At 40.4% G+C, this 25,335-nt stretch overlaps 1 long non-coding RNA gene across 1 annotated transcript in view; it reads left to right on the forward strand.

The window, feature by feature from the left end:
• Positions 1-18,176, forward strand: part of LOC115832419 — a 35,527-nt gene extending 17,351 nt beyond the window's left edge. The window contains exons 2-3 of the long non-coding RNA XR_004027914.1: positions 7,153-7,268; positions 18,026-18,176. This is a non-coding gene — a long non-coding RNA (uncharacterized LOC115832419). The remainder of the gene's footprint in view (positions 1-7,152; positions 7,269-18,025) is intronic.
• The last annotated feature ends 7,159 nt before the right edge of the window (positions 18,177-25,335 follow it).

Below are 25,335 nucleotides of genomic sequence, written 5' to 3' on the forward strand. Positions count from 1 at the left end.
CGTCCTGAAAAAGCAGGTTTTCTACTATTAATGGAGCACCTGGGCCAGACCAACTGCAAACAGTCAAGGATTTAGGCTGTCCCAGTAGATGGTCACACTCCTCTTTTTTTGTGACGCAGACAGACGTATGCTTCACATAAACACAATGTCTTATTTTTCGCTTTTTTGAAAGAATTATATGAAACCAGCTCTTCACAGATAAAAAGCAACTGCTTTGTGTATCTATTACTGTACCTTTCATCTCGACAGGCTTTGTGAGAAACTTCCAGCTGGAGGTACATTCTTTTCTGGTTTGATACAGATAAATTGTGTTCAGTAAGAGAGAAAGGGGAACATTTTCTTGATTATTCTCTAAATGCAAAGTCAGGGGGAAAAATGTATTTTTTTCCCCAGTATTCAAAGAAGTTAGTCCCCCTTCATAATGACCCCAAATTTTCTGTGCTGCTCAGCATGCTAAAACTGTTTGATCTTGAGAGAAGCTTGTTACATATGGAGTTCTGGGAGTTCATTAGAGAATAAAGAGGACACATCGCTTGCTCTACTAATATCTGCTAATCATTGACTGTAAGGTACAGGCAATATGGTGTGGTGGTTTTTGGCATAGACTGTGGAGAGTTTGAATGTAAGCTTTTCTCCTGCTATCATATGAATTTTGGCAAGTTACTTAAATTGTCCATGCCTCAGTTTCCTCATCTGGAGTGTAGAGATAATAATAACCCTTATAAGGATTTATAATGGGTAAATATTAGGTGTTTCAAACAGTGCTTGGTATGTAGTTAGCTTTTGTCTTAGCCCTTTCTGATTGTTGAAACAAAAAAAGATGGATAATTTATAAACAACAGAAGTTTATTACTCACAGTTCTGGGGTCTTGGAAGACCACAATCAAAGAGCAGGTAGATTTGACATCAGGTGAGGGCCTGTTCCTCATAGGTGGTGCCTTCTAGCTGTGTCTTTTGGTGGCAGAAGGGGCAAACAAGCTCCCTTGGGCCTCTCTTAATGCCTAATCATGAATCCCATTCACCTAAATTACTTGCTAAAAGCCACCTCTCTTTGTACTATTGTGTTGAGAATTACATTTCAACATATGAATTTTGGGGGGACACAAACTTTCAGATCATAGTAGCTTTTAATAAGTGTTAACAATTATTTATCACATGAAGGATAGAAAGTCAGGAATAAATGCAGCCCTGTATGTATGAATGCATATGCATGCACATGAGTGTGGAACCGAGTTGGTTGTTTGCTGGGAGAAAGGAGCCTGGAGAAACAGGGAGCAAAGGAAGGGGTGGTGGTGGATATTCTAAAAAAGGCTCAGTGAGATCCCGAGGACTGATGCTCTTCTCTGTTGACTTTCAGCACAAGAAGGAAGACAGGAAGAGATCCACTGCCTCTCAGGTTGTTGTCCTTGCCTGGATAAGGAAGCAGAGAAACGAAAAGGAATACATTCACAAACACACGTACACAAAGATAGAGAGGAAGATACATAGACAAAGGTGTAGACTGGACTCAGGGAAAGTGGGAGATTTACAGGGGCAGCCACACAAAGAGTGAGGGAGACAGGGAAAGAAACGCATCACACACAGTTGCAAAGAGGAAGAGCAACACAGGGAAAATGTCCATGCATGTGCACACACACACACACACACACACACACCCCATACCAAGGAGATGGCAGTTGTTCTGATATGTTGATGCTACATTCTTGGATATAGCAGGATCAACATACTGCTGGAGTCAAATTGTGAGGTTGAATTATCTTTATGATCAAATAGGGGCAGCATTAAGATTATGTATATAAAGTTCCTCACACAGTGCCTGATAAAGAAAAGTTATTAATTTTAATAGAATCTTCTTTTAGTGCAGATACTGGCAGAAGAAACCCCTTTCCTGGAATTTATGTGACCTTACAGAATTTTTTTTATGTGACCTTACAGAATGTTTCCTTCCCAGGGTGGGTGTATCTTGGTTCTGGAACCTCCTCATCTATAGGCATGTCCCCACCCCTTTCTGATTTGCTTGTGAGAGTCATGGAGGACAGATGGGATATAACTACTATTTCCTCTCCACTAGCAAGCTGGCAAATCTTGCAAGGATTGGAGTAATGGGGGCTGGTGGGCAAAGGAATTTGGTCAAAGTACAGACAGAAATAAAATGTCACTGACTGGGGCACCATATACAGTGAGATCCATACTAAGCAGTGTTTCATATGACTGTTTCACCATCTTAAAATCCTTATGGTTTCTTAAATCCCAAGGAAATGGGCCTGAAGACACAAACAATGTAAACTAGATCTTTGAAATCCCCTTTGGTTATTCTCTAGAAACTTACTTCTGCAGAAGTGCCTTCTGATTGACAAAAGCTCACTTTTATATTCACGATCTCACCCTGTCAAGGTCTAGTCTGAAATCACCCTCAGAGAATATTGTGCAGTAACTTTTAAAAAGCCCAAATCCTCTCAATTTATGCATTTAATTTATTGTTTTCATTGGTCAGAGCTTTGCTTTGTACATAACCAAATCCCAATTTTGAGTGCCTATCGCATACTGCTAAGCCATGATGTTGGAAGGTATTTTTTAATTTAGAGCTTGAAATTCCCTTAGTTTACTTTCAAGTCCCTAGTCCTTTGGAAATTTATGTAAAATTTCCCAGCCCCTCCCAGCCTCCTATTTTCTGCTCCCTTTGGAAGCAGTTAATTAATTTTATTTCTCAAAGATGCTTTGTTTCCTTAAGTAGTTCAGTCTGGCTAGTCTTCCTCTGGGTATCACTTTCCACCAGCACTTTATGCGAACTCATTCAGAAATAGCTCATTGTGGGCCAGTTTTCTCTTTTTGGAAGGACAATGGCTTATGAGGTCAAGGTCCTTATGCATCACTCAGTTATTCAACAGTCTTCCATGAGTCCCTGATTTGGACCATGTCCTCAGGATAAAAAGACTCTACTTCTGTCGATCCCTACCCCCACCCCATAGAGGCCCCAGTAGATGTGACTGGAGCTCAGTGGGGTCCTCACAGGCTCTTTGAGTGTGTGTAGGGGTTTATCCTGACAATAGAAAACATGAGAGCTGGTGAGTAAAACCAAGCCAGTGCCTTTGACAGGGAGTTGAGAGATCAGGAGAATACACTCATCTGTCAAGCCAGCAGGACTATAAATGGGAGATAGAGCCAAGAGTCAGTTGCCAGACAAACAGCAGATCAGAAAGGGATTAGAGGGTATCAGTTCCAGGATGCCTGCTGTGAGCTCTGTTGGGGTGCTGACAGCTCAGATTTATGGTCTGGCAGGTACATGGTGGCTGGACTAAAGGTACATGATGTGGAAGGGGTCTGTCCTGACTCACCATCCCTCAGGCCTTCCATGCAATATGGGATGGAGTGGGCAGCCCCCATTTCACTCAATGAAAGTAGTGGAATATTCTGGGACATTCACACTTAAAGCCTGATGACTGACTTCTCTTCTGGGTCATCTCCTTTGCATGATTCTAGGTGTGGAGCTGGAAAAAGTATCTGTGATAATCTCGTGTTTCTTTTATTGCCTTCTCCAGCTTCCTGTCTTGAGCTAGAGGCTGAGTCTTGGGGTAGAGACTGGGATGAAGATCACAGGTGCAGACAGGTCAGGATAGAAGGAAGTGGTGATCAAGAAAGTGAATGTGCATAGATGGTGTGGCTTGAGGCAAAAGTCAACATGATCATTTGCTAGTATGACTTAGGGTAGGTCTTGAGCAGAGGCAGATGATGATGACTGAGATACCTCAAGAATGGCTGGACTGATGAAAGCAGGCAGAAGTCCAGTGTAGAAGTTTATCATTTTGGTTAGTGCATGATCAGAATTGCATGTGGCCTTAGAAGGGTGATAGCTCTATTATAAAATCTACAATGATGATTTTCAAGGAGTTTTCAGGTTTAAGAGCAAAGGGTCCCTTCGGTTGTCCCTCATGGGTATTATATTGATTAGAATTGAATTATATTTAAAATTGTGCCCAGGCCTCAGGGATTTGCTTACCCCTTGCACCCCCTGCTACTTCTAAGCTCTGTTGTGTGGGCTTCTCCATGGCCCGTGGAGCCAATGTTGTTTAGAGGAGGCCCACTTACAATCAGTTCATTTAGGGGATGCCCAGAGTGTCTCAAGGCATAGACAACCCCTGTCTTTTATGCTAACTTACCTTAATTAAGATCACCTGTGTCTGGACTAAGGCACCAGTTTCCTGGGCAGGGAAGTCCTTGGAGTAGGGTGTTTGGCTGTTGTGTCATAGAATAAGAAAACTACTCTGCAGTGTGAAGGTATAGCATTGAAAAGAATTTCACCACATTTGAAGGTCCAGAAGTAAGAAAGTTGATGTTCTGACACAGGCCAGAGTAGAGCACAGACGAGATGGGTCACAGACAACAGATGAAAGATGAGGTACTTTAGCAGTAGGATGTGGCAGTGTGGTGATATTTTTTAATATATAAAATTATTATTTTGATTTTCATCTACAGTTCCTGGTTCATAACTCCCACAGCCCTTGTTACAGTCTTTTGTTATAACTTTGGGTGTGTTAGTCGTCAGGAAGCAGAATCTAATTTTCCCTCGTCTTTCTGATTGTGAGTCAAGAGACCTTCATTCCAGAGAGGGTCCCACACTGCCTCATACTGTGTGGGAAGGAATGCTGACATCATGAAGCTTCCATAGAAACCCCAGAGGACAGGGTTTGGGGAGCTTCTGGATAGCTGAACACCTGGCGGTTCCTGGAGGGTGGCACACCCATGGAGAACATGGAAGCTCAGCACCCTTTCCCCTATATGCCACCCTACACATCTCTTTATCTGTATTATTTATAATATCCTTTATAATAAATGAACAAATATAAGAAAGTGCCTCTCTGAGTTCTGTGAGCCATTCCAGCAAATTAATTGAACACAAAGAGGGGGTCTTGGGAACCCCAACTTGAAGCAGGCTGGTCAGAATTTCCAGAGGCCTGGACTTGTGACTGGTGTCTTATGGGGAGGGCATCTTGGGGCCTGAGCCCTCAGCCTATGGTGGAGTGGCGGGGTGGGGGTGGAGTGGCGGGGTGGGGGTGGGGGGGGCGGGTCTGACATTCTTTCCAGGTGGATACTATTGGAACTTAATTGGAAGACACCCAGCTGGTCTGTGCTGCAGAACTAGTGTCTTGCTTGGTGGTAGGGAGAAACCCCCACCCATTTATTCACAGAAGTCTTCTAGGTTGATTGTTGTTGTGATGGTGTGAGAGCAGAGGAAAAACATGGCTTTTGAGTTTTCCTGAAATAGGCAGAAATGACAGTTCTGGGCCTCAGCTTTAAAGAGGCCAGGTAGTTTCCCCCCTTCCACCTTGGGGAATCCTAGGTGGCCGTGTCATGACTGAGAAGTGAGGCACAGCAGCTGGGACTTAGCTGTTTGTGTTCCTGCTGAGTCCAACCTACCACTCACCTCTGCCAAGGCGCCAGACAGGTGAATGAGCCATCTTTAATATTTAAGCTGTTGATACCCTATGTCCCTTCAGATGCAGAAAACATCACATAGAGCAGAAAAGTCACCCAGCTGAGCCCAGTCAGTGCACAGAATCATGAGACAATAAAATAATTGCTTTAAGCCACTAGAATTTGGGGTGTATGTATGTTATGAAGCAATAGGTGGCAAAAGCAAGATATATATATATATATATATATGTATATATATCCTTTATAGTTTATTATAAGACTGGTAAGCTATGACTCATGGGCCAAATCAGGCCCACCATCTATTTTTGTAAATAAAGTATTATTAGAACACAGTTATGTCCACTTGTTTAAGTGTTGCCTATGGCTGCTTTTGCACTACAATGGCAGAGTTAAGTGGCTGTAACAGAGACCATATAGCTCATGGAGCCAAAAGTGTTTACTGTCTTGTCCTTCATAAGCTGACTGCTGACTCACCAGTTATCACAGTAATATATAAGAAGGTGAAAAATAAGCAGACTGATCTCTTTTAAAAGTGTATAAGACTCAGTGTGCAAAAAGCAGTAGTATATAGGAAATGGCTTGTCTCAATATGGAGATAGTTTCTAATGTTCCTTGGGCTGTAACAGAATTGGGCTTTTGCTGCAATATATCTTCCTACTACCATAGAGTACAGTAGAGTAGATCTGTGGCCGGATTCACTCTCCCTCCTCCTCTGTGGGAGTCATATACTTCCCTACTACCCCTCTGATGTACTTGGCCATGAGGCTTGTTATGGTGAGTGGAAGCTAAGAGAACATGACATGAACAAAGGTTTTAGCTGCGCTTATGTGATTTGGCTTAACTTCTTGAGCCCCTGCTGTCTGCCATGAGATGAGCATGCTCCAGGTAGCTGTAGCTGATTTTGCCTGGATCTCAGAATGAGTGACCATGGAGCAGAACTAAACCCTGCTAGTGAGTGAGTCCAAATCCAGCTGAGTCCAGCAGAGCACAGCAAACCTGCAGATATATGAAAAATAAATCCTCCTTCCTTCCTTCCTTCCTTCCTTCCTTCCTTCCTTCCTTCCTTCCTTCCTTCCTTTCTTTCTTTCTTTCTTTCTTTCTTTCTTTCTTTCTTTCTTTCTTTCCTTCCTTCCTTCCTTCCTTCCTTCCTTCCTTCCTTCCTTCCTTCCTTCCTTCCTTCTTTCCTTCCTTTCTCTTTCTTTCTCTTTCTTTCTGTCTCTCTCTCTATCTCTTTCTCTGTCTCTCTCTTTTTTAAAATTCAGTGACCTACAACAGCAGCTCTGCCATTAGTCACTGAATTTTTTGGAGTTGTTTGTTACTTAGCATCATTGCAGCCATAGCTAATTAATACAAAGCCCAAGAAGCATAGAAAGAGAAGGAATATTCTATACATAAGAATGCTACTAGCCCATTTAGCAACTTTGTGAAAATTAACAAAAGTGGTCTGCTGCCAAGACGCTTTCTTTCCCATCTTCAAAAATTCCCATATAGAGTAGTCTCCCCTTACCCATGGGGGATATGTTCCCAGACCCCCAGTGGATGTCTAAAACTGCAGATAGTACCAAACCCTGGATATACCATGTTTTTCCCTATATTTACATACCTATGATAAAGTTTAATTTATAAATTGGCTCAGAACAATTATAATAATATACTATAATACAAGGTATGTGAATGTGGTCTTTCTCATAATACCTTACTGTACTCATCTATTTTCAGACTGTTTGACCTCTGGTAACTAAAACTGCAGAAGGCAAAACTGGATAAGGAGACTACCGTAATGATTATGCTATTGTAAGACACTCTATTGCTAACATGAGACATTTTTATAATAGGTAAGTGAAGCTATGAGATCCACAACGTGAATGTCACCCAATCAGAGGTGTTACTTTGTGCCATGTGCAACATACACAACCATAGGTGATGACTCTATACCTTGAGAGAACTCAATGAATTGTATTGTCCTGAATTAACTCTTGAATGTTAGAGGCAGGAAGTAGGATTGGTATCATCAAAGACATTAGCTTGCTGCAGAATATTGTTTTTCAATGGCAAAATGTATAAGTTATTTCACATAGCTCTTTGCATTTTTTCATGAACAAATTCTGATTGCCCCCTTTGCAGATTGGAATCTGGTTTCAAAGTTGGATGAGGGCAAAAGTAGTGTGCTCAGAAAGGGAGAAAAGAAAAGCTCATTTTAAATGTTAAAATATTACCATTGCTTATGCATGGTAAGATTTTACACTTGCTGGTCTTTCTATTGGGGCAAATGCAAGAGCAATGCCTCTCTCTTTGTCCTCCTTCTGTCTGTTGTTACCCTCTAGGGTAAGGAGGAATACATAGACATTGGTTTACTGGAGAGTCAGAACTGAACTGGGTATGACTAGATGAATTTTTCCCAGTGACTTATCTAAATTAGTTCAGGCAGAGGTATGTACTTCCCAAACGGCTTGTTATCTAACTTAAGCCTGTGTATCTTAAAGCCCTGGTGAGCACACCATATATAGTAATGGAGAAAACCTAGATTGTATAGTTTGTTGATGTTGTTGTTGTTTTCAGATGTGCTTTGAATTCTGGTCAATCAATTTATTAGTGACCCAAGTTTCAGTCTTTGCATTTATATAATAGCAAAATGAATTCCTATTTCAAAGGGTTGTTATGAAGGTTAAATATAATATACAAGAATAATCCAGAAGAATGTGCTATATCCTAGGCATTTGCTGTTGATAACATTTCCATTTCTCTTCAGGGCAAAGGAAAAAAAATGCAAAGTGAAAAGCTTATATCTTTGATGTCTTCTCATCTCTCTTTTCTCATCTTTAGTGTATAATCTGCTATTTCTCTAGCTCCTCTCTTGCCATGATTTTGTGAGCACTCAGGTTTAAATTTTTGTTCAGACAAAGTTGTAGAAACAAGTACATGATTGTAGCATGTGTGTTCCTTGCTCAGTTAGACCCAGGCAAGCCCAGGCACATCTGCATCTCTTACTAGATTCTAAACTCCCTGAAGACAGGGACCTATAAATCTTATCTACACTGTATGCAAAGGGCCCAGCCAGCACCCAAATTCATTGTGAGCAAGTGGTGATGCTTATTGAATTAAAAGTGTGTTGTGCAATAATAGTGAAGTCATAACTATCACATTGTGATAATTCTTCCATCTGCTCATTCAATAAATACTTATTGCTTGTTAATTATCTTCATGTCTGAATTTTATGGCTGTAAGTAGAAATGGTGATATTGTTGGAGATTTAACTTGGAAAGCAAATGTTTCCTAGCGGTCTTCTTCAAGCTTCTGGGTCAGTTTAAGATATCCTGAAAATAAGCTAAATAGAAGTATTAACTGTACATCAATGCTGCTTTGAGATGGCTATTAAGCTCTATAAACTCCTTATTTTAAAATGTTGTGTTACTCAAAGCTACCTTTCAAAGATGTTGATTGAATTTCCAATAAGTAAATGTTATATAAATTTGAATTTATAAAATGCAGTGCTAACAATATTTGGCTATTTATCTATTGTGTATGTTGAGCATCCTGATAAGATTTTTATCTGAGAAAATTGCTGTCATACATTTGTTTAATATTATTGCTACCTTGGCATCCACTTTTAGGCATGACAGAAGTTATTTAGTTTTTCAGGCTTGATATAAGTCATCATTTTTGCCTAGTTAAAACACCCCTTCTTCCTGTTTGTGATATGGCCCACTTGTTCCTTGTCTCACCACTCCAAAACCTAACACATCCCACAGCTGCTGACCACATGATATGGTTTGGCTGTGTCCCCACCCAAATCTCATCTTGAATTGTAGTTCCCATAATCCCCAAGTGTCGTGGGAGGGACCCAGTGGGAGGTAACTCAATTATGGGGGTGGTTACCCCCATGCTGCTGTTCTTGTGATGTTGAGTGAGTTCTCATGATATCTGATGGTTTTATAAGGGGCTTTTCCTCCTTTTGCTTGGCACTTTTCCTTGCTGCCATCATGTGAAGAAGGACATGTTTGCTTCCCCTTCCACATGATTGTAAGTTTCCTGAGGACTCCCCAGCCCTGCAGAACTCTGAGTCAATTAAACCTCTTTCCTTTATAAGTTACCCAGTCTCTGCCCATGCCTATGTCCTGAATGGTCATGCCTAGGTTTTCTTCTAGGGTTTTTATGGTTTTAGGTCTAACATTTAAGTCTTTAATCCATCTTGAATTAATTTTTGTATAAGGTGTAAGGAAGGGATCCAGTTTCAGCTTTCTACATATGGCTAGCCAGTATTCCCAGCACCATTTATTAAATAGGGAATCATTTCCCCATTTCTTGTTTTTGTCAGGTTTGTCAAATATCAGATGGTTGTAGATATGCAGCATTATTTCTGAGGGCTCTGTTCTGTTCTATTGGTCTATATCTCTGTTTTGGTACCAGTACCATGCTGTTTTGGTTACTGTATCCTTGTAGTATAGTTTGAAGTCAGGTAGTGTGATGCCTCCAGCTTTGTTCTTTTGGCTTAGGATTGACTTGGCAATGCGGGCTCTTGTTTGGTTCCATATGAACTTTAAAGTAGTGTTTTCCAATTCTGTGAAGAAAGTCATTTGTAGCTTGATGAGAATGGCATTGAATGTATAAATTACCTTGGTCAGTATGGCCATTTTCATGATATTGATTCTTCCTACCCATGAGCATGGAATGTTCTTCCATTTGTTTGTATCCTCTTTTATTTCATTGAGCAGTGGTTTGTAGTTCTCCTTGAAGAGATCCTTCACATCCCTTGTAAGTTGGATTCCTAGGTATTTTATTCTCTTTGAAGCAATTGTGAATGGGAGTTCACTCATGATTTGGCTGTCTGTTTGTCTATTATTGGTGTATAAGAATGCTTGTGATTTTTGTACATTGATTTTGTATCCTGAGAATTTGCTGAAGTTGCCTATCAGCTTAAGGAGTTTTTGGGCTGAGATGATGGGGTTTTCTAGATATACAATCATGTCATTGGCAAACAGGGACAATTTGACTTCCTCTTTTCCTACTTGAATACCCTTTATTTCCTTCTCCTGCCTGATTGCTGTGGCCAGAACTTCCAACACTATGTTGAATAGGAGTGGTGAGAGAGGGCATCTAAGAAACCACCATCAGAGTGAACAGGCAACCTACAGAATGGGAGAAAATTTTTGCAATCTACTCATCTGACAAAGGGCTAATATCCAGAATCTACAATGAACTCAAACAAATTTACAAGAAAAAAACAAACAACCCCATCAACAAGTGGGCAAAGGACATGAACAGACACTTCTCAAAAGAAGACATTTATGCAGCCAAAAGACACATGAAAAAATGCTCATCATCACTGGCCATCAGAGAAATGCAAATCAAAACCACAATGAGATACCATCTCACACCAGTTAGAATGGCCATCATTAAAAAGCCAGGAAACAACAGGTGCTGGAGAGGATGTGGAGAAATAGGAACACTTTTACACTATTGGTGGGACTACAAACTAGTTCAACTGTTGTGGAAGTCAGTGTGGTGATTCCTCAGGGATCTAGAACTAGAAATACCATTTGACCCAGCCATCCCATTACTGGGTATATACCCAAAGGACTATAAATCATGCTGCTATAAAGACACATGCACACATATATTTATTGTGGCACTATTCACAATAGCAAAGACTTGGAACCAAGCCAAATGTCCAACAACGATAGACTGGATTAAGAAAATGTGGCACACATACACCATGGAATACTATGCAGCCATAAAAAAGGATGAGTTCATGTCCTTTGTAGGGACGTGGATGAAGCTGGAAACCATCATTCTCAGCAAACTATCGCAAGGACAAAAAACCGAACACCGCATGTTCTCACTAATAGGTGGGAATTGAACAATGAGAACACATGGACACAGGAAGGGGAACATCACACACGAGGGCCTGTTGTGGGGTGGGGAGAGGGGAGAGGGGAGAGGGATAGCATTAGGAGATATACCTAATGTAAATGATGAGTTAATGGGTGCAGCACACCAACATGGCACATGTATACATATGTAACAAACCTGCACATTGTGCACATGTACCCTAAAACTTAAAGCATAATTAAAAAAATAAAATAAGTTACCCAGTCTCAGGTATGTCTTTATTAGCAGCATGAGAACAGACTAATACACCACACTAAAACCTAATGGTCAACACCAGGTTTATGTAAATAAGTTCCCCTCCTTCACAGAGGTTTTCTTTAAATTACCTAATCAATGAGCCTCACAGGAAAGCCTTAAGGATAATAATACCCGTGGAGCTCATTAAAGGGATAACTTCACAGGTTTTCTCTCTCTTCCTCTCCCCTCCCTGCCTCTTTCCTCTCTCCCCTTCTGTTTTCTCTTTTTTCCCCCACTTATCCCTACTGGGTTGGATTCCCTGCTGCCTCCAGACTCCCCCTGTGGGCACCTCTAACCTCTCTGAGACTTGTGAGTAATAAATTTCTTTTGTTTTATTAATTGTTGTTCACTTCCTCATTGTGTCTCATCTGACACCCGAATGTAACTTTCCCCTGTCAGAGCTCACCTACAGAGTGCCTATCTTGGCTTACGGTCATGCTCAAGAAATAGAGTCCACAAGACCAAATTAAAAAGAAATCATAACAATAAAAATCACAACAGCACAACTGCTGAAAACACTACTCTAGAGCCATTAGCAAACTTTTTCTGCAAAGGTCTAGAGAGTAAATATTTCCAGCTTTGCAGACCATATGGTCTGTTTCACAATCTCTCAGGCTGTTGCACCATGAAAGTAGTCACAGGTAATAAGTACAAAAATGGGCATGGCTGTGATCCAATAAAATTTATTTACAAAAGCAGGCAGTGCACTGGGGGTTTGGCTTATGGGTTGTAGTTTGTCAACCCCTTGTCTATAGGAGATAGGGTGGGCTTTATCATCTATAGACTTGGGTGAGTCAGTTATTCTCTCTCATCTTCCATGTCCTTACCTGTAGAGGAGAGCTAATAAAACCTACCTCACTAAGTGTTGAGAAGATTAACTAAGATAGGATATAAAAATACCTAGCATTGTCATAGTTTTCTTTCTTCATTTTTTTCTTGAATAGCCAATGCTGCAATTCATTTTTTCCTTTTTTATTACCCTGACTGGAACAGTTACATTACTTTGGTACAACTACTTTACCTAGTAATTGTTATAATTTAATACTCACTAAAAAAGATTACTAACATTTAATGCTCCCAGAGGAATTTGCATTAGAAACAAGAATTGACTAGCCTAACTGATAGAAGATACATTCAAAGTATAAACTAGACCAGTAGATTTTAATGTAACAGAGCATAATGAATTACTTGATATGGTTTCAGAGTCCACATTGCAACCAACATTTAAGTTATCACTAATTGAGTTTCAATGTAATATCAAAGAAAAATACCTGTAATTATCTGAAAAGGCTATTAAAACATTTCTCCATTTTTTTTTCACTGCTTATCCTCATAGAACTGTTTGAGGCTAGCTTTTCTTTATGTTTGGACCAAAACAACATATCATAACAGATTGAATGCAAACAGATGTGACAATCCAGCTCATTTGACCAAGCTAGACATTAAAAGGGACCTTCCAAAATAGAAAACAATGTATTTCTTCTCATAATCTTTTGTTTTTGAAAATAATAATTTTTCCTAAAAATATTTATTGCCTTTAACATGAAATGTGTTTATATTTTAACATTTTCTCAGTTTTAATTTTAATATAGTGAATATAGATGTAACACACATAAACAGAAGCTTTTCGGGTGCTTAATAATTTTGAAGAGTATAAAGGGATCCTGAGACCAAATATTCAAGAACTGCTACCGTAGTATAAGAAGTAAAGGAGCTCAAGAATGATGATAAGTAACAGCTAATGCTTGGCTTGGCTTCACTGTCAGGGAACGATGAGGGAGCGATGGGGTTTGTGGCAGCCTGTGAAATGCATGCTTTGTGTAAGCAGCACAGTTATCCTTCAGTGCATGCTGATTTTTGCTGTGGGGTAAGGCATGTACAGAAGTTCTAGTTTTTAAAGAAAAGCTAACATTCCAGACGTTAATGTGAAATATCTCGATTTTAATATTGGCCGTACATTCAAGAAAGTATTAGCATCGTGTGTAGCCAAAAGAAATCCACCCAGGGACAGGATGTTGCCTGTGAGACATCAGGTGTAGCCTCTGGTCCAGGTTTGTGGGTTGACAAATCTCTTTACTACAGGAGAGTGGTATATGTCTATGGTGATAATATTTATCAGTAAGGGTTTCAAGAATGGGTAAGGATTTCAGAATTTTGTGTAGAGGCTAAAATGTTCTTTTTAAAAAAAATCACCAAGAGCACAAATAGCTTGACTATTGTGTTCAGCCCATTGGGGAGCCTGGAAGAAGGGGGGCTCTTTCTTTTTTCCTCTGAATTCTTTTTCTGAAAATGAGTGCTTTTTGTCTCTACCCCTCACTGTAAAGAAAACCTACTCCACATAACATGATAGCTCTTTGTTTTATTAGTGTGGTTGTGTTCTTCTGTTCTCAACTGTTTGTCTCCTTATACACTGGCAAAAAAAAAAAAAAAAAAAAAAAAGCATTGCTGGATTCCTTAAAGTTCTGCAGCTTATAGCTCCATTTGTAACAAAAATAAAAAACAACTCAGAAGTAGCACAATTGGAAAATTTGTTGGGATTGTCTGAATAAAAATGCTTTTGCCTTTAATCTAACAGACTAATTTTAAGAGCAAACCAATCCATAGAAAATGTGCTTTTATGTTTCTAAATTAAATAGCTCTAGATTTGTAAATGGTTTGAAATAACAAGTATTGCATACACTCAAATTTTCTTTAACATTTTTTGATATTCTGTTTATTTACAAAACAAATAAGCCCTTCTACAGCCCATCAATTATTATTTTCCTCATAGCAACTATGTCAACATTTTTTTTTAGCCCTGCCATAATCCATCTTTTTCATTTGTGTGATATGAGAACAAAATCAATTTTTGAGGTCTTTGGTATAATGGAAACAGGGAGGGTGGAGTCAGATGGATGTACATGGATCAGAATTTTCCCTCTTTAATTCATATTAGCTATGTGATATAATTTTGAACAAATGGTGAAACTCTTTGAAACCTACTTCTTCTTCAGCAACATGGAAAAGATAAGGCTGATTATACTAGCACTGAACACAGGGCCTGGCAGGTGGGAATAACTATAACAATAATAAGAGTTAATCTTGAGTGGGAGTTTATCACCACATACTAGGTATTGATTTAAACCCTCTACACGAATTAACTCATTTAATACAAAGGCCTCTTGATGGAGGTACTATGATCATTCCCAGAGATTAAGTAATTTACCCAAAACTACATAGCTAGAAAATTGAAGAGTCAGGATTTGAACCCTGATAGTAGAGCTTAATAAATCTTTCCTTCCTCCTCTTCTACTCCCTCTCTGCTTTAGACACTTTCATTGTGAGCCTACTGGGTCTGTGATGCATTTGAGTAAAAGGAAAGAAAGGAGAGTTGGGTGAAGCACATCTGTGATACACACAGCAGAGCGTGCCCCGGCCAAGAGCACCAAGGATTGGGTGGAGCCGAGAGCTATGTTCAGACTCAAACCCCGTTGTGATGATCACTCTAAGTTTAATATACCTTTGGGAATCAAATTTCATGGATGCATTTGAAGAATAAGAATACAAAATTTGTCCAAAGGTGAACAGTTACTTAGAACGATAAAGGAAGCAATCTATTTTTAACAAGCCGATCAATATCACAACCACCACGAAATCTAGAAACAAAAGCGTGTTTTCATATGTCAATGATTTTATAATATTGTTTTCCATAACAAGAACATAAAGATAATTTAGTTTGTTGGAACTTTAAAAAAAATTATAAATAATTGAGTAAAGTTCCTTGGAACTTCATAATTTGTTCTTGGTAATGTCATTTACATTCAGGTTGGCTGTCGGATTTGAGAAAACCACTAGCAAGTTTCATTTGTAATTGAGCTGTTACAGATGACGTACCCAGTTTGTGGTGCTGCTATGGGTTTTTTCCAGTAGATCCAATAATTCTGATAAATTTATTTCACATGTTTCCCATGAAAAAGAAAAAAAATCAATGGCGCATTTATAATTATATGTGCTACATTATTGAGTGTATTTCCTCAGTAAGAGAGAACCTCTGTTCTTATTAGGCATTAATAAGAACCAAATCTTCTACTTACATTTGTAAATCTCTGATGATTCTAAGAATTTTTCACAGACTGGCTTCTGGTTCCATACATTTCAAATTATGTTTCTTCTCTAATACCCGCATACTTCCCTCCCGGGTGCTATAAGATCTCTGAGTATTTTGATATGGCCTTTGGCCCTGGTCCTAGTGCCAGATAAGTGGGCACAGTGGGTGGTAGGGGTGTTCCTACACCAGGACAGTCATCAGTAACTTCACTATGCACAGAAGTGACTGTGAACCACCAAAATACACCCACTGAGCTCAGACGAAATGTGCCCCAACTCAACTTCCTTTTAGCTTGATTTCTAAAATGGCTATGGCCACTCTAACACCTGGCACAACGGGAAAGCTAGTTGGATAGTAAATGTGAACAGAAAGCCTTACTAATTTTAACACACGGCAACTAAAATATCTTACTTTTGCACATTTTAAAAAGCAATTGACCATATGCACCACTGCTACGAATCCTCAACTGAACTTTGTGACAAACTCACCAAGTAATTGAAAAAAGATCATGTCACTGACTGGTAGAGAACGGTTTGAAAAAGACACATTATCTTGAAATGATTTTGATGAATGCTAGCTAGTCACCTAACTCAGAGGTTAAAAAAGGAGGCAAAAAATTTAGTGCAATTTATTAATTAATCCTGAGGTGATGGCCTCATAACTACAAGCATTGGATGCCATTATCAACCAGCCTTTTAAAGACCACTTGAAAAAGCAATAGATATTACGTTATAGGAATTTTGATGAACGACAACACATCCTGTTCTACAGTTATGAGACTGTGTACTTGTGCATTGGGATAAAATATCCAGTGCGACACTTAACAGTTCAATTTCATACACAACCTAGATGGGAGTGAAGATGGTCTGCTCTGGAAAACTATAATATAAACACACTGCTATCTGAATTGTTTGTGAAGATTTTAATACGATTGTTTGATGAATTGTGAGAATTGAAAATGCAGTGTTGTATGATTTTTTATAAATCTTAAAGTATATATGTATAACTAAATAAAATATTATAACTAGATCTAATTATTCCAACCATATCTCCACCATATTTAACCATATTCCAACCATAACACGCAGCTGCCAAACCTCAGTAGTATAAGCAACAGGCATGCATTTATCACTCTTGTGTGTGTGTGCAGGTCTCCTGGGGTTGCCCTGGGCTAGCCTACACTCTCTGGGCCAGGCTCCAGGCTGTGGTTTCTGTTTAAGTTGGTGTCAGGTGCTCTCATTCTTCTGAAACAAGCAGGCTGCCCAGGCATTTTCTTCCCCGGCAATGGCAGAAACATGTAAGATGAAGTCCAACTACCTAAGATGCATGTATGATAAAGCCCAACTATGCAAGCACAGCTCAAGCCTCTGCCTGTGTCCTATCCACTAACATGCCATTGGCCGGCAAGTGATGGGGCTGAGTCCAAAGTGAAGGGGCAGAGACACAGTTTCCATTTGCCTTGAGATGACAGTTGGTCTCATGGCCAAGTTCTGCATCAGTGGGCAGGGTCAGACTTATTCTGAAGTCTGCTATAACAAATTACCAAAACCTTGATGGCTTAAAACAAGAGAAATTTATTCTCTCCAAGTTCTGGAGGCCAGAATTTCAAAATCACTGTGGCTGGACTGAAACCAAGATGCTGGCAGAGCTGCGCTCTCTCCGGAAGCTCTAGAGAAGAAGACATTCCTTGCTTCTTCAGTTTTTGGTGGCTGCCAGCATTCCTTGGCTTGTGGTTACGTCACTCCAATCTTTAAGGCAAGCATCTTCAAGTCTCTCTCTCTCCTCCTTCTTCACATTGCCTTCTCCATGTGTGCCAAATCTCTGTCTGCCTCCCTTTTCTGAAGACACTCGTGATGGCACTTAGGTCTCACTTGGACAATCTGGAAAACCACACGGATCTCATGATCGTTGGCTTAATCACATCTGTGAAGTCTTTGCCATGTAAGGCAACATTTACAGTTTTCAGGGATTAGGACCTGATATTTTAGCCACTGTTCTGCCTACGAACACCAGAATTCTTAAAAATGTATAGGTCAGAATAAAAATCTTGTATTTGGAAATGATGAATCGTTGCATATTTAGAATGGCATTGTATTTGGTAATTTAATTGGTTATGTGGGATTAGAAAGATTGGGAATTAGGGCAAACACTTGCATTCAGGTGTTCAAGCCTTAAATCCAAAGGCTTTAACAGCTCAGCTGCACAGCCCTACTAAACTTCCCTGCCAGCTGCCTTTAAGTCTCTGACTCCTTGACCTTTGACCATTCCCTTTATGATAAGATATAGAAAAATGGTCAAGGAGAGACTGATTTCAATGGTTTTGTGGGGCTACTAGATACAGACAAGAGGTAATAAAATTTGTATTTTATTGATATTCAGACCAGAATCCTGCTAGGACATCTCTGCCTGTGGAAGGAGGGCTGGATGGCACACTGGGAATGGCTTTCTAGGATGACTTCCTGTTGCTACAGACTACAGGCAGCACTTCTGGCCTTGACGTTGTCTGAATAAAGAAGGCATAGGAGTTTCACCAAAGGTAAGAGGCTCCTGTGACCAATTTCTTTCTTTTTTTTTTTTTTTTTTGAGATGGAGTCTCGCTCTGTCGCCCAGACTGGAGTGCAGTGGCGCGATCTCGGCTCACTGCAAGCTCCGCCTCCTGGGCTCACGCCATTCTCCTGCGTCAGCCTCTCCGAGTAGCTGGGACTACAGGTGCCCGCCACCACGCCCGGCTAATTTTTTTTGTATTTTTTTAGTAGAGACGGGGTTTCACCGTGGTCTCTATCTCCTGACCTCGTGATCCGCCCGCCTTGGCCTCCCAAAGTGCTGGGATTACAAGCGTGAGCCACCGCGCCCGGCCGAATTTCTTTTTTTTGTTTTTCTTCAGATGGAGTCTCGCTCTGTGGCCCAGGCTGGAGTGCAGTGGCGTGATCTCGGCTCACTGCAACCTCCGCCTCCCGGGTTCAAGCAGTTCTCCTGTCTCAGCCTCCTGAGTAGCTGGGATTACAGGCACCTGCCACTGTGTCTGGCTAATTTTTGTATTTTTAATAGAGATGGGGTTTCACCATATTGGTCAGGCTGGTCTTGAACTCCTGACCTCAGATGATCCACCTGCCTTGGCCTCCCAAAGTACTGGGATTACAGGCATGAGCCACCGTGCCCAGCCTCTTGTGACCAATTTCTTAAAAGACTTTGGAGATTTGCTTTGGAGGTGAGGAAACTGTGGAGCTTAGAGTTTTCAAGTGCATGGCAGCTTAAGGAGATGCCTCCTAAGAATATAAAGCTCGTGTTTTTATTAAATATAATGGAATCTTAGAGGTGGAAATAATAGGGTAAGCTTAATCCAGTTGCCTGACTTTACAAATGGAGTAACTGACACCCTGATTGATTAAGCTTTGCCAAAGTTACAGTATTTGCTCCAGGGCATGGACTAGAACCCAGGCGTTTGGAGGCCAGGCTCAGTGTTTGCCCATTGAGATGATGCAATAGATGCCATTTGTTTGGGCTGCCTGGCTTGCAAGGACTTCTCTTTCTCTGGGAAGAGACACAGAGAGATTTTTACCAGCGTATTGATTACATTCATTGAATGGCATGAAGACGTCTTGTAGAATGACACAGAAATATCCTGAGCTTGCTTTTAGATATTGCTGCTTTTATTCTGTAGAGTTAATTGAATCTGCTGCTATATATCTAATTTATGCAAAGCTTGTGGCACAGGGGGATTGATCCCATAGGCCATGGTTGTATGGTATGGCCCTGCCTCCCTGCTGTGGGGAGGGTCTCCTGCCCACTCCTGCCCACGAATCTGAAATCTGAAGCGGTGACACCTGGAGAATAGCAGCGGATGCAGCTGTCACTTTGTAGTTGTGCTCTAAAAAGAAGGCATCATGGAGTCTGTGCTCTAAAAAGAAGGTCGCTTGGAGTCTTGATTCCCAACACCCATCAGCTCTGTAACTTGGAGCAAGTTACTGATTTCCCTTTCCTCAGTTTTCTCATCTGTCAAATGGAGACAGTGATACCTACCTTGTGACATTGATTCAAGGACTAAATGAGAAAACACCTTTAAAATGTGTATGGCAGTGCCAGTTACACAGTAAAAACTGAGCATTTCTGAGTTACTTATCTCCTGCTGGGAGCCAGGAGAGCCCCCTGAGGTGCCTGTGCTTTCTGAGTCCTGCTTATTCAATTCTCCTTTGATTCTGGCTAATAACCTGAGATCCTTCCAATAAACATCTTTCCCACCTTTCCTTAAACAGGCCAGAATCAGCTTCTGTTTCTTGAAACAGAAATAACTTTAAAAAATTACTGATGGTCAAGCATAAGAGCACCTACATTTTAGGGAGATTATATAGAATGTGATGGCTTTCACCCCGATGTGTGAGTGTGTATGTGTGTGTATCCTGGTAGCAAAAAATGAGAGCACACATTCTATTTGACAAAAAATTAAAAATCAATATTTGAGAGAAGGCGTACTAAAAAGTAATGTGTACTGATGATACTTTACATCTGTGAATGGAAGTTGAGCCAGTCAAATCTGTATAAAGAGTGGACAGACAAATTGATCCAGATAATGATGTGTAGTGAAATGGATCATCATTAATATATTCAAGAGCTTGTTATCAATGCTTAAATTACCAAAATATTGACTTAAGTAACTTTATCGGTCAATGCTAGTAGAGAAAATTGCTGCATCTCACCATATTTATCAGCTCACATAGATCTAAATAGATATAATATACAACTATAAATAAAGTTCAGCTATTCCATTTAGGGGAGAAAGATCATTTTGTTAACTTATATTTCACAACATTAGAGGGACTGATTCCTAATATTATGCACCAAATACACTATTGTTTAGCATCTTGCTGTCTTTGTGTTTTGCATAAATTAGATATACAGCAGCAGGTTCAATTAACCCTACAGAATAAAAATAGCAATTTCTAAAAGCAACTTCAGGATATTTCTGTGTAATTCAACAAGATGCCTTCATGCCATTCAATGAATGTAATAAATATGCTGGTAAAAATAGCATTTGCATTGAATCTGGAGTGGAAAATAAAATCAGTGGGGGATAATAATAAATACTAAATCTCCAAATGAATCTCGAAGTCCATTAAGACTTTTAATGTTGTATCTGAAGCTCATAACTCCAGGCAATTCCCTGTCTAACTTAGCTTTGGCAAATGTTTATTTTGAGAAATGCTCAGTCGTCTGTTTTACAAGCTGGTTCTCTTTCACCTAAAACTTTCCATAAGAAAGTTGTTGGCATAAAAATTAACTCCATTTTTGGAAGTCTTGGGCTCACCTGCTTTAGGGTTGAGGACATACATGAAAGGAATAATGACTGTCTGAACAAGGAAGAATCTGAGAGGATATCATATCCAGCCTTGCATTCACAGATTGGAAATTGAGGCTGAGAATGATGAGGTACCTGTGCAAGATCACACAGGAATTTGGTAGGGCCAGGATCATGCTCAGTCTCAATCCAAAACTCTTTTCACCACATCCATATTAACTGTCACTTTACACTCAAAGAGACTGTACCCTGGTGAGGTTAAGTGACTTACTAAGAAGGTCAGATGGCTAGTTAATGGCTGATGGTGACTAGCAGGCCTCTTAAGGTTTGTCTTCTGGTTTTGATCTAATTCCGATAAAGAACTGAGCCAATGGGCCCTGCAAACTGTCCTGTGATCTAAAGATGACTTCTATATCTTCCCAGATATATATCTTCCTAGGTTTTGCTTTAATGAGGGAGATACCCCTTTTGTTCATTTTCAGCCCAATGTCTCATTATGAAAAGTACCCTTGGGAAAAATATTGGCTCAAATTTGTCCTAAAGCACTCTGGATTTACCCAGACCTCACCAGCTAGTGAGTACAAACAAGATCCCAGTAACATTAGGACCAATGTTTTTCTGGCTCACGGCCTCCGCTGGCAGAGACAAAAGTAGATTGGGCTCCTAGCTTAGGCTTTTCTGGGATATCTGGCCACATAGGGGTATCAATGACAAGTAGGGATGAGAAGCAGAGGTGCTAGTATCAAACTTCGCCTATTGTACCATTGTCCCTTTAGACAGTTCCGCATATACCCAGAGAAGCTTCAACAACCTGGCAGTTGCTTTCTATAGCCCTGTTACTTGTGTCAATGACTAATTTTTCTTCGTCTATTAAACTTGTGACTTCTCTTCCTCAATTCATTCACTCAACAGATTCATATGGAGCTCCCATCTATTAGGTTCCAGGAACTAGGGATACCATGATGAATGGCCAGATGTGGTCCCTAGCCTGATGGAGCTTATATTCTGGAGGGAGACACAGACAATAAATACATAAACAAACAATATACCAAAGATTTCAGATTACGATAAGTGCAAAGTAGGAACTATACAAAGTATTATAATAAAGAATAATGGTGGGTGTGAGAGCAAACCCACTTTGTGTAGTGGGGTCAAGAAAGGCCTCTGAGAGGATGACACTTAGGCTGAGGCCTGACAGATGAGGAAGGGCCAGACATATGGGGACCCAGGGAAGGAGGAATTCCAGGTAGAGGCATCAACAAGGGTGTTGACACGAGGCTAATATGGCTGAGGGGTGTTGAGCAAGGAGGAGAGGGCCAGGAGATACATTTCTAAAAGAGACCTAGACGAATAATTGATCCTCGTTTTTAGGAAGAGGGAAGGCTATTGCTATAAACAGAGGGTGAGGAAGAAAATATTTGACTGCTATGTTTTTACTCCTCCTGGATATATGCGGTATCTATGTGTTGTGGATACTGTAGTGCTGTGTGCAGATCTCTACTCCAGGATTGATAGTGCTGTGTGCAGATCTCTACCCCAGGGTTGATGTACCCATCCTAAACCTGGCAATATGACTGTTCACATCTGTACCTATTACTGGGAATTCCCCCTTCCCCTACAGAAGGCAACTACCCAGTTATGTCCATCATCCCTCTCCTGAGAGGAGCCCATGATCAATGACTTCTTGATGTGGAGATCCAAAAGTCTGGGATTCTTGATTCAATTTGGGGTGACTTTCAAGGACCATTCTAGCTCCCCAAAGCATTGTGAGGTCTCTTCCCAATCTCACATTCCTTGTTTATTCTTTATAGGCTTATCTCTTGTAAAATATCCACAACCCAATAAACATTCAGCATGCAATTGTTCATATTAGAGATTATTTCCGGGCAACTCAATCTAGTATAGTTAGTCCTAGGTGTGGCCCTAGAATGCTGACTCCAAAATGGAGTTTTGGATATGAGTCACCATTTATTCACCATTTATAGCCAGTGATGGCTGGCAATATCTATCCCTGGTGTGATAGTCCCTAGCAGACTGAGGCATTGCAATTGTTAAAACTTTCACTAAAAGTGAGCTGAAATGGGATACTAGTGGAAGGGGGGCTGGTGTAATATTATTGGCTATTGAGGGATGTGAGGAAAGTGGTAACTATAAGGACTATTGCATTGGGTGACTGTTGCTGAGTGCCATTAATTCTTTGAAGAGCAGCAATAGCAGGCTCAGGGTGATTAATCAACCATTTCAAAATGTGAAAGCCAGAGGTCTCCTTGGCAGCATTTAAGAAAACCCTAATCTACAGTTAGAGGGAAGACAGAGTAGAGAACTTAAGAGTAGTGGAGCTTCAGAGAGGGTTGAATTCTTAAGCCTTGGCAGGTCTCCTATGCTAAAGTTGAGGACCTTACAGAGAAGGAGAGGGAGCTACCTCGTGTGATGGGAATATCTGAGTAGATGCACTTTAGAATTTTGAACTCTCAGGTTCTTCCAAACTTGCTGGGTCTGCAGAAGTGGCACATCCCCCTTGTTAGAAAATAGTGATTCCCCTTTGTTTGCTTGAGGTTCATGAGGAGGGTTCAAGTGAAGCAGATGACTTATAAGATAATGCCTTGCTCTCTCAGCATCTACCTCTCCATGTCCCCTCTTTTTCTTTTCTTTTCTTTTTTTTTTGCCATTCAACAAATAATGAGGGTTGAGTTATGATATAACCAGGCTGGGGAGGAGCTGGACTTGCTGAGGGAGGAGCGGGACCATACAATAAAGTAGCCACAGGTCCTGGCCAACATGTACCAGCAGGAACTGGGAGACTATGCATGGGACTGGAGCCTAAAGAATAAGTGGGGCATAAATTTGGATGGGGAGAGTTTACCAATATGGAATTCTATAATATATAATTTAATACACTAGCATGGATTCCAAGAGATGGTACAAGGATTCCAATATACTTCTAAAATGGCTCTTAGAAACTTGGAGAAAGTGAAGGTCCACCTACACTAAGTGAAGTAGAGGATACGACAAATGACAGAGGGAGGAATAAAAAGACTCAAAAAAGTGGGCATGCTAGAGTAGATACACTGCGTTAAAACCAGAAAACCCACTGGTTGACTGAGTTCTACAGGGAATCCCAGAGGGACACCATCATTGATAAGAATATCAATAGGGATTGGCTCCTGTAGGCCAGAAATGATGGCAGGAGATGTTGTAATAGAGCAGGACTCCCTGATGATAGGGATGCTAGGCTACTGAAGGGAGAGAGGCCCAGGTGGCTGCATCAAGGAGTGGAGTGAATGCTTACAATGAGCAGTCAAAGCCAGAAGAACAGCCATGAGGCCAGCCTATAGAAAGATAAGGGGTTTGTTAGCAGATCATGGAACACGGTACTCCTAGAAGGAAGTTGGAAGGACAGCCAACAAGGATATTGTTTAGTTTATACAAATCAAAAGAAATCAAGAATTAAGAGGCTTATGGTTGTCACCTCAATAAAAACTTGTGATATCTTTTCAAGTTTCTAGGCCTGAACTATTTCTCAGTTCCATACCCATTGATGGAATCTGGGCTGGGCCCTATGAAGAAGGACTCTAGTGTGGCAAGTGTAGTCAGTAGTAATTCCCTAGATTTTTTCACAAAGGACCCATTTACTCTGGTAATTGTGCATTGGGGAAAGAGAAATAAGCTATTTTGATGATTGTTAGAGAGTCTGGACTGATAGTAATATTAGGAACCCCAAGTGCCAGCCTAGCCCCACTTTTAAAGTGAAGGTTATCAGGGCCAGGTAGTAAAGAAATCCTGGGACAGACCTAGATTACGGTGGTTCCTCTGGATCTAGACCTACTTGCTGGTCATTTTCCTAGTTCCTGAATATGAAACTGGAATGGACTTACTTGGGAGCTGGCAAAATCCCCTTGACCTGAAGGGTAAGAGCTATCTTAGTGGAGGAAGCCAAGTGGAAGTCTCTGCCAATGCCTCCTCCCTCTCTGAGCTAAGAATGAATCAGAAACAACACTGCATCTCTGACATCAAAGAACTAAAGAAGGCAGGACTGGTCATTTCCCTATTTTATTCTCCAATATGGCTCCCCCAAACCAGGTGGATCATGGCAGATGATAGTGGCTACTCTAAACTTGAACAAATAGCTTCTACAATTGGAGTACCAAGCTGGAGGTGAGGGTTTTTTTTTTTTTTTTTTTTTTCCTGGAGCAGATTAACACAGCCTTGGGCTAGGTATGTGGTCATTAGTCTGACAAATTGACAAATGTGTCTTCTTCCATTTTTTTTAGAAAATACAGTTATATTTAGTATAACACATAAGAATAGTCATTTATAATTTTGTTCCAGGGCTATGTTAACTTTTCTCCCTTGTCTTGTATAATCTGAAGGGACAGGAACCATCTAAATATTCCTT

Source organism: Nomascus leucogenys, chromosome 22a, assembly GCF_006542625.1.
Source record: "Nomascus leucogenys isolate Asia chromosome 22a, Asia_NLE_v1, whole genome shotgun sequence".
Classification (NCBI taxonomy): Eukaryota; Metazoa; Chordata; class Mammalia; order Primates; family Hylobatidae; genus Nomascus; species Nomascus leucogenys.